Below are 14,162 nucleotides of genomic sequence, written 5' to 3'. Positions count from 1 at the left end.
TAACACTTCCTGGAGACTGGAAGGCTTCTGGAAGGGTCACCTTCTCATGGAGAAGGAGAGTTCACTTTCTGTCTCAACAGTGATTATCTACCTTATTTAACTCTCTAATTTCATGGGGGGTTAAAAAGCCATTACAGAAACTGTTAATAAAATAAAAAAAACTATATTGATCTTTCCTATGGAATTTAGAGTAACTTATATCACCTTTAAGTTATAATTGGTAATTATTTTACTGCCATAATCCTACCCTGATCTTTAGCGTTAGGATCATATAATCTTGTTAATAGGATACACTAATGACTGGGTTAGAGTGGGACCAAAGAAAGGGTGCTTCTTGTCACATCTGTTAAACTTCAGTTTTGGAAACTTGTACTAGGAAGACTTTCTCTAACATACAGGCAATTGAGTGAATGATCTGAGTCTCCAAGTTAAGATTGCCATAATAGTCACTAAACAATACCTCACTTACTTCATTAAGAATCCCCAAGGATGAGCATGAAATTCCAGAAAACCTACCTGAAAAGCATCACAAGCATGGATTTTCTTATCCTATGACTCAGATTCTACTTCCTAGGTTCATAGCTATGTTTACACAAATATTAAAATTATTGTGATTTATTAAAGGATTAATCCATGAATTGACTGCTGTTTAGACATTATCAACACTTCAGTTGAAAAGTTTGTTATTGATGGCCACAATCCGAGGAATGTATTAACTTCTGTTTCCCTTACTCTCTATGCTCTATTCCCGAGGAAAATTATATCTCCAGGAAGCGGTATACCTGGATTATATAATCTTAACTCCCCACAGGAATAGCTTTTTTGAAACATAATAATTTACCCTCTTAAACTTTTATAGAAATTTGCTACATGGAGAACATTTTAGGGGTCATTTACAAATCCCTGAAGTTAGGATATAATCCGGTTTGTACCCTAATGTCTCTTATGGAAAGATTTATTTTGGTATTTAGTGAAAGAAAATTTCTCTCTCTAATGTACTTTTTTTTTTTTTTTTTAGCATATGAAAGTTTGTTACTATCATGTTTGCATCATCAAATCATCAAAACTTATGGTTTTGGTCTTTTCTTCTTGCCTTTGCAGAAGGTCAATAGAGAGACATTGGCTATTTTGACAACAATAGAGCTGTCACCAGAAATGTCACCAACAGCATGATCTTTGCAACCAATCCAACAGCCAGAACTTCATTGTCTTCTGCAATATAGGTATGAAAGCTGTGAGTTTCTTGACATTTTTGATCAGCGGGCCCCTGACACATTTCCTGATGACAGAATTTAACTGTTCAGCTTCACCCCCAACTTTTTCAAGCAAAATTCTCTTTGAATGTAAAGTGCTTCCAAAGGAGTTGGCCTTTAGGGCTGTGCTCAAATGGGCTTCCTTGTACTGTTTATCATTCCTGTTTGTGGCTGTGGAGCTTCCTGGCAGTACAAAGACCTCGACCACTTGCCCATCCTGCTGGTGCTATAGGCCCAAGTGAAAGATCTAATATATTGTTTAACAAAATTGTGGTGAAATACACATAACCCAAAATTTACCATCTTAACCATTTTAAAGTGTAAATTTCAGTAGCATTAGGTACATTCACATTTATATGCAACTAATTTCCAGAAACTCATCCTGTGAAACGGGCATTTTATACTGATTGTGATGGTTAATTTTAAGTGACAACGTCACCAGGTCACAGGGCCCAACTATTTTGTCAAATGTTATTCTGGATATTTCTTTGAGGGTGCTTTTTGGGTGATATTTTTATTTAAATTGGTAGGCTTTGGGTAAAGCAGCTTCCTCTCCAGAACATGGATAGGCCTTATAATCAGTTGAAGGCCTGAATAAAATAAAAGATTGACCACCCCCAGGCAAGAGGGAATTCTACCAGCAGACAGCCCTCAGACTGAAACTGTGACATTGGCTCCTCCCTAGGTCTCCAGGTTGATGGCCTACCCTGCAGATTTCCCACTTGCCAGCCTCCATAATTGCATGAGCCACTTTCTTCAAATAAATCTCTATGTATATAAATAAACATCATTTTGGTTCTGTTTCTCTGGAGAACCCCAATACATACACCCATTAAATAAATGCTACCTCTTTCCTTCTCCCCTCAGCCCCTGGGGACCACCATTCTACTTCTTGTTCCTTTGCATTTGACTACTTTAGATATATAAGTGAAATCATACAGTATTTGCCTTTTTGTGACTGGCTTGTTTCGCTCAAGATTCATCCACGCAAAAGGTTTGTCAGCTGTCTTACAGATGTGTCAGAATTTCCTTCTTTTTAAGACTGAATAATGTTCCATTGGATGTATAGACCACATTTTGTTTTTCCATTCAACTGTCAATGAACACTTCGGTTGCTTTCATCTTTTGGCTATTGTGAATAATGCTGCTACGAACACGGATGTACACATATCTCTTCAAGACCCTGCTTCATCCAAGACCCTGGATATATATACTCAGAAGTGGGATCTCTGGATCATATGGTAATTCTATTTTTAATTTCTTGAGAAACCATCATACTATTTACATAGCTGCATCATTTTTACATTCCTACCGACAAGGTACAAAGGTTCCAATTTCTCCACATCCTTGCCAACTACTTGTTATATCCAGCAATAATAATCCTGCAGGAACCCCAAATAATCTTCTGTAGGGGTCATTTTTGTTATGGGGTAGTATTTTATATCTGTGTACATTGGGAGGGGGGTGCTAATATAGACCTGATCCTAAAAGATACAATAGTAAGACTTGCTACATACATAATTTAGGCTGAATCTACATGACAGCAAAACAATTATTTAGAAGTGAAAAATTCTGTCAAGAGGTTACTTTGCCTTGTAGCACTGAATGATGAAGTGGCTGATTTTATTGTTTAGAATTTGTGTACAAGAAGGCTTATTCAAGGTTTTTCCCCATAAAATGTACAGAGATCACTATAAATGTCACCAAGTCATTTTGAGCGGTAAGCATTCTTAAATTCAGAGGAAGTTTATAATGCAAAGCAGAAGGCGCAAACTGGCAAGCCGTGGCCCAAATCGGGCCTGCAGACTTATTTGATTTGGCCTGCACATTTGTTGGCCCACACAGTTTTTTTTAAAAAATTTGAATAGGTTGACAACTTTTTTAATGGAGAGGTTACATGCAAAAATCTTGATTTCTAGCTTTTTGGGGAAAACTAGCTGACCCGGCAAGACAGGGCCTACATTCCCACATGGCAACAGTTGGCTGGAGCTGAGTAGCAGCTGCCCTTTTAGCCTGAGCTTGTGCTATCCAGTTCCCCACGGTCCCCACCCACCCTGAGACCCGAGAGCCTGCGGACACCCAGGCAGCAGACTTCTCAGTTTCTCCAGGAACCACTTATAACTTCCTGTAACTTTCAGTAAGATGCAAGGCCCATGGTGGGCTCTCAGTAGGTTTTGGATTGTTTACTACTTCTGACTCCTCATGTGTTAAAATCATTCAGGATCTTTTGCTTTCTTTCTTGGTAGAAAAGAAGATGGCAAGACGATGGCCTTAAATAAATGAAATACAAAAGGAAAAGAATTTAGACAGTGCAGATAGGGGAGCAGTTTAAAAGAAAATAATAGTCCAAATGTAATTTTTTGCTGAGCAGTTTAGCCTTGAACTCTTTTTCCCATGTGAGGAAAACTGAAGAAAACAGCACCCAAGAAATGTTTCAAGCTAAGCCCTCTGTTTAATGCAAGAAAGAAACAAGGGGCAAAAGGTTAGTCAGCCGTCTTACAGTGGCAGAATTCTTGAGTTAACATAAATAGAAATAGATACAGAAAATGAGGGCCATATGGTTGGCTAGATCAGAGCCACTGTGTGTGTGTGTGTGTGTGTGTGCGCGCGCGTGAGTGCGTGTGTGTATTTGCCAGGCCACCCACTGAGAAAAATATTCAACTTACTGTGTTTCAGCATATTAACTCCTTCTTTTTAATTACTGACGCACTTGAAGTTCTTTTGCACTTTCAGGTGATAGCAAATGGAAAATGTGTTAAAGGAAAATACAAAGGTTTTTCCTCTTTCTCTTGGTGATTGTGTTGGTTAAAAGAAACATGAAAATCTTTTAAAAGACGTGCCTTCGTCTCCAACCAAAAACATGGTCGCAGGAAAATGGTTATTTAAACCTCCACTGGTAGCATTATCCCATTGGTCAAAGCAAGTTCTATGGCCAAGTCCAGAGTTACCCTGAAAAGGAACTGTCTAAGGGCATGGATTTGGTAGGTGTACTTTAGAGAGCAGGAACTGTTCTGGAATGGGGAAATAGAATCTGAGTCAGTGCCTATTCTGGAAAAATACACTAGTTGATCCTTATTAAAATTAAGTTTTACTATTTTTATCCTTTCTATTAAAAAATATGCTCATTTCAAAAATGTAAGAAATATAGAAATCTCTGAGAAGAAAAAGTAAAATCACCCCAAGCCAACAGTCTAATAAAAACCATTTTTTTAAAAATAAAAACCATTCTTAAGGGGTGCCTTGGTGGCCCAGTAGGTTGAACGTACAACTATTGACTTCAATTCAGGTCATGATCTCACAATGGTGGGATCAAATCCTCGGTCAGGCTCCATGCTGAGTGTAGCGCCTACTTGGGATTGTCTCTCTCTCTCTCTCTGCCCCTATCCTCTGCACTTTCTCTCTCTCCCTCTCTAAAAACAAACAAACAAACAAACAAACAAACAAACAAAAAAACATTCTTAAAATTTGATGCATGATTCCAGAAATCTCTCTGCATATATACCTCTCCACTTAGAAGTGGTTTTGATCTACTTAGCAGTGTCTCTAGACATGGTAGAGGATAGCAGCCTTAGACTGAACCTGAATCATCCTCCATTTTCCTAGGATAGTTGTTGATATTTTTAATTCTTTGAGTTGTGTCTGTTTGCAAGCATGTCTTGACTCAGCAGAGTTGAAGAACCTAAAGGAGGCTGGAAGACGCACCTTATCTTCAGTGAAAATCAGCAAAAAAGGGGAAAGAAGGGAGGAGGGAACAACAAAAGCCCTCTGGGATAGAGGGAAGAGAGCAAACTGTGATACCTCTGTGGGGACTTTGTGGTGTGGATAGTGCTGACTTGTTTACTAGGCACAGTGCTGCAGGCTCCCAATACTTTTAGGGGCCCAAGAAAGCATTTTAATTCTTTTGACATCAGAAGAGAAAGAAATGAACTTTTATGTTTTAATTTATAACATTAATATATTTATTATTATACCAACATAGTCATAAAATATAATTTTTTTAAGTTATGTAAATTTTTTAAATGTTTACTTATTCTTGAGAGAGAGAGAGAGACAGAGAGTAAGCAGGGAGGAGGCAGAGAGAGAGGGAGACACAGAACCCTAAGCAAGCTCAGGCTCTGAGCTGTCAGCACAGAGTCAGTCACGGGGCTCGAATTCATGAACCACAAGATCATGACCTGAGCCGAAGTCGGGTGCTTAACCGACTGAGCCACCCAGGCGCCCCAAGTTTTGTAAATTAAAAAAAATTTAAACGTTTATTTATTTTTGAGAGGGAGAGAGCATGCAAATGGGGCATGGGCAGAGAGAAAGGGACAGAGGATCCAAAGTGGGCTCTGTGCTGATAGCAGTGAGCCCGATGTGAGGCTTGACTTCCTAACTGCAAGATCATGACCTAAGCTAAAGTCAGAAGCTCAACCAACTGAGACACCCAGATGCCCCAAGTTATGTAAATTTTTTTATTAAGTTTTAAATTTTAATTCCAGTATAGTTAATATACAGTGTTATATTAGTTTCAGGTGTGCAATATAGTCAATTTTATACATCACGCAGTGCTCATCATGGTAAGTGTACTTGTTTTGCTTTTTTTTTAAGTTTTATTTATTTAAGTAATCTCGACACCCCACGTGGGGCTCAAACTCATGGCCCTGAGATCAAGAGTCACATGTGTTTCTGACTGAGCCAGCCAGGCACCCCCATAAGTGTACCATTAATCCCCATCCCCTATTTTACCCATCCTCCCAACCCCCTCCCCTCTGGTAACCATTGGTTTGTTCTCCATAGTTAAGAGTCTGTTTCTTTGTTTGTTTCTCTCTCTTTTTTTCCCTTTGCTCATTTGTTTTGTTTCTCAAATTCCACATATGAGTGAAATCATATGGTATTTGTCTTTCTCTAACTGACTTATTTTGCTTAGCATTATGCTCTCTAGCTCCATCTATGTTGTTGCAAATGGCAAGATTTCATTGTTTTTTAAGGCTGAATAATATTCCATTGTGTATATATACCTCTTCTTCTTTATCTATTCATCTATCCATGGACATTTGGATTTCTTCCATAGTTTGGCTTGTAAATAACGCTGCAATAAACATAGGGGTGTGTGGATCCCTTGGAGTTGGTGTTTTTATATTTTGGGGGTAGATACTCAGTAGTGTGATTACAAGATCACATGATAGCTCTATTTTTAACTTTTTGAGGAATCTCCATGCTGTTTTGCACAGTGACTGTACTAGTTTGCATTCCACAAAAAGTGCACAAGGGTTCCTTTTCCTCCATATGCTCACCAACACTTTTTGTTTCTTGCTTTTTATTTTAGCCATTCTTACAGGTATGAGGTGATATCTCATCGTAGTTTTGATTTGCATTTCCCTGATGATGAGTGATTTTGAGCATCTTTTCGTGTATCTGTTGGTCATCTGGATGTCTTCTTCGGAGAAATATCTGTTCATGTCTTTTGCTATTTTTAATTGGATTATTGGTTTTTAGGTATTGAGTTATATAAGTTCTTTATATATTTTGGATACTAACCCTTTATTGAAAATGTCATTTGCAAATATCTTCTTCCATTCAGTAGGTTGCCTTTCAGTTTTGTTAATTGTTTCTCTCACTGTGCAGAAGTTTTTAATTTTTTAATTTATTTTTGCTTTTGTTTCCCTTGCCTCAGGAGACATAGCTAGAAAGATGTTGCTACAGCCAATGTCAGAGAATAAAATATAATCTTTAATATCTTTTTATGGAAGAAGGAACTCATGAAGGCAAGAGGGCCTGTCCCAACGTATTCAAATTTATTAAACATGTATGTGCCATGACTTTCAGGATTTTTGTCACCTGTGATATTATTCCAATTTGACAAATGATGAATCTGAAAGGTGGAAGGAAGAGAAGAGAGAAAAAGTGGCAAAGTTGGGAACTACCCCAGAAGTCCTGAGTTTCAGTTCACTGTTCTTTGTACAAAGTGTGCCATGGGAGGTGACAGATACCGGGTAGAGACCAATATGGGAAAACACGATAGGAATAAAAGATATGGAAGGCTTTATAATGGGCCAAGAATTTGCCTAGGCACCAAACTTTCTCCCTGAGATGACATGTGAAGTGAAGATGTGGTCAGTCCCAGAGAGTTTGAGGAGCATGAGGAAAATAGGCTGGGCGCCCAGCTGAAGAGCTTCATCAGGTGGGTCATTTTCGGATGTTTCATTTTCTTTTGTGGTCGTGTTCTGTAAAGATGAATAAGACACTAAGAAAACAAGGTCTATTTAGGCCCTTGGCAGAAAGTTAAAGCCATTTAAAGAAATTTAGTAAAATTGCTTGCTGCTGAGTTGTTACTATATTTAAAAGAAGGCTGTGATAAAATTCAGTAATGAGTTAAGGTTATTAATGATAAATGTGTGTTTTCTAAAAAAATGGTTTTTCAGATAAAGATTGCTTTTTTTTTTTATAAAACATGTGTGTGTGTGTGTGTGTGTGAGAGAGAGAGAGAGAGAGAGAGAGATTGCCCCTATTTGCTGTATTATCTATCAATTAATTCTACTCTGAACTTGAACTTGGGGTTTGATAGGTAGCACCAAATGAGTCAAACAAAAAAGAGAGATGATCTCATGAACATTATTTTAAAAGTTTACTCTGTTATTCAGAAGTCCTCGAGTTTCCAGAAACAGCAGTCCTTGCCTCCCAAATGGCCAAAAGAGGAAAAGGAGGTGTCTCCTGCAAAGGTGTGAAGAGGGGACAGTGCCTCTGGGCATCAGGCGCTGACAATCACAGTCAAAAAGTCAGGACGCTTGGGTCTGAGACAAACACCATCCCGAAGTCTCACTCTCCAAATTCAAATTATCACATAATATATTTAAAATTAATTTGGACTAGAATCGACCTGTGATTCACTTTAAGTAGATCTAAAAAAGCAAGAACATGACTTAGCTTACTACTAACATGGCAGCATGTTTTCCTTGTTAGCTGCAGGGGAGAATAATGTACAGGAAAAGGTGACGTAATGATTGTCTCACTTTCATTATTCTCTCCCAAATGAATAACCTTCCACACCAAGGATGAGCTCACTCACTATTAGTGGAATAACATCTGGTGAGCAAGGGCCCCCAGCCGAACATGCTGTTGGTTTGGGACTATATTTAACCAGCAGAAACCCAACCATGTTTGCATACATCACATATGCAGCCCAGTTACATTGTGGAAAAAAAAAATATTAAGGGTAAGGAAATAATCCTAAAAGTATTTTAACATTCAAGATTTTTCCTTATGAAGCAAGGCATTAACCTGTTCCCAAAGAGGTCCTAAGCTATTATTAGAGTGGAATATCTTGGACATGTGGCAGACGCCTTGTCCTCCTTGGCTGAGGCTCGGATGCTTGCCATAGCTATCTAAGTTTAAATTTCAAATCACGGACAGGAATCTCTCTCCTTCAATTTCCCTTCCCATTCTTAATTTCCAGGCAGGCTTGCCACCCTGACGATGGTGAATTTTGCAGTGTAATTTATCTAATAGATCTACAGTAAATGATGAATCACTCTAGTATTTAAATCTAATGAGTAATGCTGTAAGTCAATTTGGTTTTTAAAATGCAACATTGCTAATGTCATCAGTTAAATGCGCTAATACAGAGTAATGCAGTAGCTCAGGACACACGCACAGGCAGTCCTGATGGTCATGAAGCTAGACTATTCTGGCATCTGCTGTGTGCCAAAGTGTTTAGGGGTATTGCTCACCTAAAATCATGACATTTGGGGGAAAATTTCACTCTCTCAGAACTTGGGAAACTACCTCAAGTTTAGGCATCTCTCATGGCTCCCCCCATAAAATGTAGTAATGCTTTACTGTGAACATGCTAACAAGCTATTATAATTTTTATTTGAAAGACTTATCATAAAAACAATGCCTATTAACTGAAGCAAATATGGGAAATCCAGAGAGATACAAAGAACGTACAATTCATTGTGATTCCAACCACCCAGACGTTTTGTCGATGCTAGTCCTTTATTTGAGTGTATGTAAGCATTTTCTCTTCTTACTAACTCTTCTACAATTTCATTCTAAATAGCCAAATAATATCACATCATACAGCTGTATCATGATTTATCAAATATTCCCTCTTGGACACCTAGTATACTTCTAATCTCTTGTTATTATGAATAAGACTCTGTTAAAGATCTGTGTAGCAGAATTTTTGCCCACGTAGGTGATCATTTCTTTGGGATACATTTACAGAAATAAAATTGCTGAGTCAAGGTGAGCGTATGCTTTTAAGGGTTTTGGTATTGGTTGAGGATGCCTTCATGAGGGAATGGGAGATTTATTTCCTTCTCTGTACAAGTTATCCCCAAGATCAGAGATGCTGCCCCAGTCCCTCTGCCTCAATCTACCTCTGGTCACTCATCTATATAAAATAAGAGGCGGGAAAATGACGATGCTTATCCTGCTAAATAATTTTCATATGTTACCTCATTTAATCTGTACAATAATCCTGTGATATAAGACAGTGACTCAGTGAACTCCAGATAGATTTTAAAGAGAGGAGCCAGAATTTGAACCACATTTGCTACCTCAAAAGTCTATTCATAAAACCACCAAGTTACACAGTTTCTGGCAAGGCTATCACTCATTCATTAATTTTTTTATTCACTAATTCAATATACCGTGTGGGAGTCACTGTTCTAGGCACAGGAGATACAGTGGTGACCTGAACAAAGTCCTTGATCTCAGGGACTTTCTACTGGGGAGATAGACAAGAAGTTACACTACAATATCGGTAGCAGTAAGTTCTATGAAGAAAGATAAAACAAGGAAGAGGGATAAAGGATGACAAGAATCCCATTTTAGGTAAGGCGGTCAGAGAGCATCTTTATGAGTGGATGAAGTGGGTGAAGCTGCCATGGGGATGGATATATGGAGGACAAACACTCCAGGTAGAGAAGCAGCAGTACAAGGCTCTAAGACCAGAACATGCCTCGTGTGTTTGGGGAACTGCATAAAGATATTTGGGGCTGGAGCTCAGTGGGATATAAGAGGGAAGGTTTAGATTAAGTCTATGAGCCAGGCTGAGGGTGGGAGGAGTTAGAGATCACAGAGTTGAGGCCTGCAACGTCGAAGGTGTTGACATGACATCAGCAGTTCTAAGGAGGAAAGGTGAATAACATATTACCCGATTCTCCTATTTTTGAATTGGCTTTAGGTAGCTGGGACTTTAGGTCATGGCATTAAAACCCTGGCCCTCCAGACCGGGATGTAGTCCACCCAAGGGTATTTTTGGACTCAAAGGAAAGAATACAAACTCATGGATCATTTGATCATATTCATTACCTACCATCTTCAAGAGGAGAGAGATACCTGCTCCCTGTCCCATTGCTCATATCAAAACAGAAAACAAACAATTTCTTTGACTGGAATGATCTTGCAGAATTGGGGAAATAGCCATTTTAAAGTTCAAAACGATGTGGTTATTAATCACTTGCTCTGAAGACCAGCTGTTTCCTGATGTCATTTAAATTCTCCAATCCCACATGTTCGGCTATGGGAAGGAATCCAACTTCCTTTCCATTCTTGTGCATGTGTCTTTTTAAATTTAATTTGGGGTTAAGTTAATTTATTATGGATTACTAAAACCCTGAATATTCTAACAGGCCAACTTCCAGGAGCCTAGTGACAATGTCATCGCTTGGTGGGACATACCTGCAGCAAATGAACTGGATAACACAATGCTCTTTAGAATGGGAGATGTGAAGTAAGCTGAGAGCTTTTATTGTTCCCACGTAAGAACCCCTGAAATGTAGTGCAAGAAATGCTAGAATGCTTCAGAATCTTCCAGTGTCAGGATTTAATTCATTCTATGCATATTAGGAGGAAAAGTCTTGACAGCTGGGGCCAGAATCTGTTTTAGGGAAATACACCATAAGCTACTTGGGTGGAAGGTGAATCCCGAGGGCACGGGTAGCCGGACACAAAGGAAAAACGGTCATCACTGCAGTGCTCTACCGTAAACACCTGGAGGTAGGGAAGACTGAGCAAGCAGGATGTGCAGGGAAGCACCTGCTGGGGCAATACGTGACAGACCTTAAAATCTTTTAAGGTGTGGGGTATAGTGGTCAGTTTAATCATCTTTTTGTTAATGTAAGAACACCATCACTGTCCCAAATCTTTGGTAAACTCTGCTCTGTGTGAGTGCAGTGCATATACGAGCAAGTGTCCTGTGGGGATAGAGGGGCCGCATTCCATGTCTGGGTTAACGTGGTGCAGAGTAGGGACTGCGTGTGCCACGTGGCAAGATAATCTGTCAGTTAAACTAATCAGCAGGAGCACGAGTCAGAGCTAGAAATAACAATGAGAATGAAAGTCCCCTGGGAATTCCCAAGGACTCTGAGGGTGGGCACTGGACTTTCACTGGAGAAATATGGAATGGGAATTTGAACCATCTTGAGAGGCAGAGGGACTCATCTGACATCTGGGTTACGTGTTAATAACTCACACTGCTCTTGAAGTTTACGGCTGTAGTTGTTAAGGTATATAATGCAGACACTGAGGTTTCTTGCCCCTTAGTAACAACCAGGGCTGGGGATGAACATCTAGAAATTACCCAGCTCTCTCTGAAATAGATATTGGTAAAGACTTCACTAGAGCCTACCTTTCTCAGTATTCCTTGATTTCTATGCCCCCAAGGTAGTTCTTCATAGGACTGGGTCACAGGCTTTGTGAATTGACACACAAATCTTACAGAAATAATATGCTATTGGGATATTCCATGGAAAGCACTCGCAGCAAAGCATCAGGAATTATCAGGCTGGGTTCCTTGAGTCTCCCCAGTTCTTCACAGGAGATGGTCTGGGTTAGTGGCAGTGGCATTCTGCATGACCGTGCCCAGTTCTCTCAGATCACGGGAAGCCCCAGTTACAGGCTTACAAAACTTCTCATCAAACATGCTACTCTAAAACTCTGTCATATTTTTTGCAAAGTTAGAAAAGTAGAAAAAACATTCAGCAAGATTTATCACCTGGATAAAACTGATTTGAAGTACAATTCTCGGTATGCCACATCACCCTTTTGTTTCACTGACCTTATGTTACCCACTAATTATTAGACATCACATGCATAGATATATTGCAGTTATGTTCTGAAGACAAGCTTGTAGCATATGCAATCGGTTCAATACTTAGAAGGGGCCGGCTTTATTTAACAACTGGTTAATTAGGACATTTAAGATCTGTGATATTATATTAGCATGTTACAAAATCCTCTTCTGAAGAGTCACATTTGACTCTACATAGATTAATGCCATGAGTCAGAGAAGGACTTTCTGATTGCACATGTAGGATTTCCTTATGTTTAGCCAGAAGGGTAGCTTTTCCTGTTTTCATTCCCACCCTTAGGAAAGGTATTTGGTGTGGACAGGGCATAATCTCAGGAATACTTTGTGTGCAAGAAGAGAAAATTCCATCCAGTTTAAGTAAAATTTGAGCTAAATTAAAACAATACAGGAAAAACTCTGAGAATTGAAGAGCAGTTCGTAGGAACTACAGTGATTTTGAAGACCTCAGTGTCTGGAACCAGGTACTCAAGCACTGAATAACACTCTTTTGAATCTCATTTCTGATTTCCTATTCATACTGGTTTTGTTCTATTTTAGTGTGGAGGGAGGACTTTTTCTTATGGTGGAAAACAGAGTCTCAGTCAGTGCTGTGCTTTCATCATCCTTAGAGTAAAAGGGGCTTCTCTCATCCAATTTTAGGTTGACATGCTAAGACATGACTCTGATTGGCCAGCCTTGAATCATGTTTCCAATCTCTGGATGAATTTCTATGGCTGAGAATATGAAGTATCATGATTGGCTCAGGCTGGTCACATGTCCATTCCTGAGATTAAATGGGTGGATTCTGTTACTCTAAAGGAAGAGTATGGGGTCCTTGTGTGCCAGGCAGCTGTACCAGTTTGTGTCTATGCCCATCTTTCCCTAACTAAATGTGGGCCATCAGGGTAGATGGTTCTGTTTCTTGGCATGGAAGGCTTTATTTCTGAAGCATAGGTAGGCCTGTCAGAATCGCCTGGAAGTAGGAAAGAGAAACCAAAACTTCTTGGCACAATTGTATAAAGTGCTATTTCCATTGTGGGTGGGAGAATATAGGCAGATAACTCCACATTTAGAAAAAGTTTATCTTCTTTAATATAAATTTAGAATCTACTATCTTTGAAAGTATTGTTTCTACTAGAAAAGGAGGGTGGGACACATTTAGTTTAATTGATATCCACTAGGAAAACTGCAAGAATAACAAAGATGCATCGGTTCACATTGGATTGGCATGGAGACTTCAAAAACCGGATTGGACTTGTGGGCAGAGCTCACCTTGGCTGTCCTGAGTCTCCCCGCCGAAACAATGCACTGCTATAGTTATTGTGTCCTTGAGTTATCCAGGTGGGGGCTCAGGGACAAGAGTGGGATTTATACAGTAGTAGTGCTAAAGATTTGCATTTGGAGGGTTGAAGAGCTTGGCCATTCTTAGAAGGGGCAAGAGGAGGCTGGACTTCAAGCAAGGGAGGAAAGTTAGGAATTAGGATGTTTCCCCAAAAGGATGCCTGTAAAGGACTTCTGATTTTTCCCCTTGGGCTGTGAGAATTGCCATATTTGTCATCCAATTTTAAGTTTTATCTTCCTGTATTATAAATGCCCTTAGTCTTCACCAATCCTTTAATTAAATATACTAGACATGCACATGTTCCATACTGGTGGTGTTGTGGGAAATTAAAGAGAAAAGCAACAAAAGGAAGTGTGATCTTATATCCTTCCATGGACACCATCATTATGTCATGAGAAAAGGAATTCCAGATCATCCAGGTGGGGACCGGGATGGAGAATCAGAGCAGAGTTGAGGGCCATGGAGAGGAGCAAGTGACTCACAGAAGCAGCTGCAAAGAGGGTGACTC

At 39.4% G+C, this 14,162-nt stretch overlaps 1 pseudogene; it reads right to left on the bottom strand.

Annotated features, from left to right (window-relative positions):
* Positions 1-1,067: 1,067 nt before the first annotated feature.
* Positions 1,068-8,391, bottom strand: LOC123596391 (annotated as a pseudogene).
* Positions 8,392-14,162: the final 5,771 nt, after the last annotated feature.

Source organism: Leopardus geoffroyi, chromosome B1 (assembly GCF_018350155.1).
Source record: "Leopardus geoffroyi isolate Oge1 chromosome B1, O.geoffroyi_Oge1_pat1.0, whole genome shotgun sequence".
Lineage (NCBI taxonomy): Eukaryota > Metazoa > Chordata > Mammalia > Carnivora > Felidae > Leopardus > Leopardus geoffroyi.
Note: the sequence above shows the minus strand (reverse complement) of the source record. Positions and strands in the feature narration are given on the sequence as shown.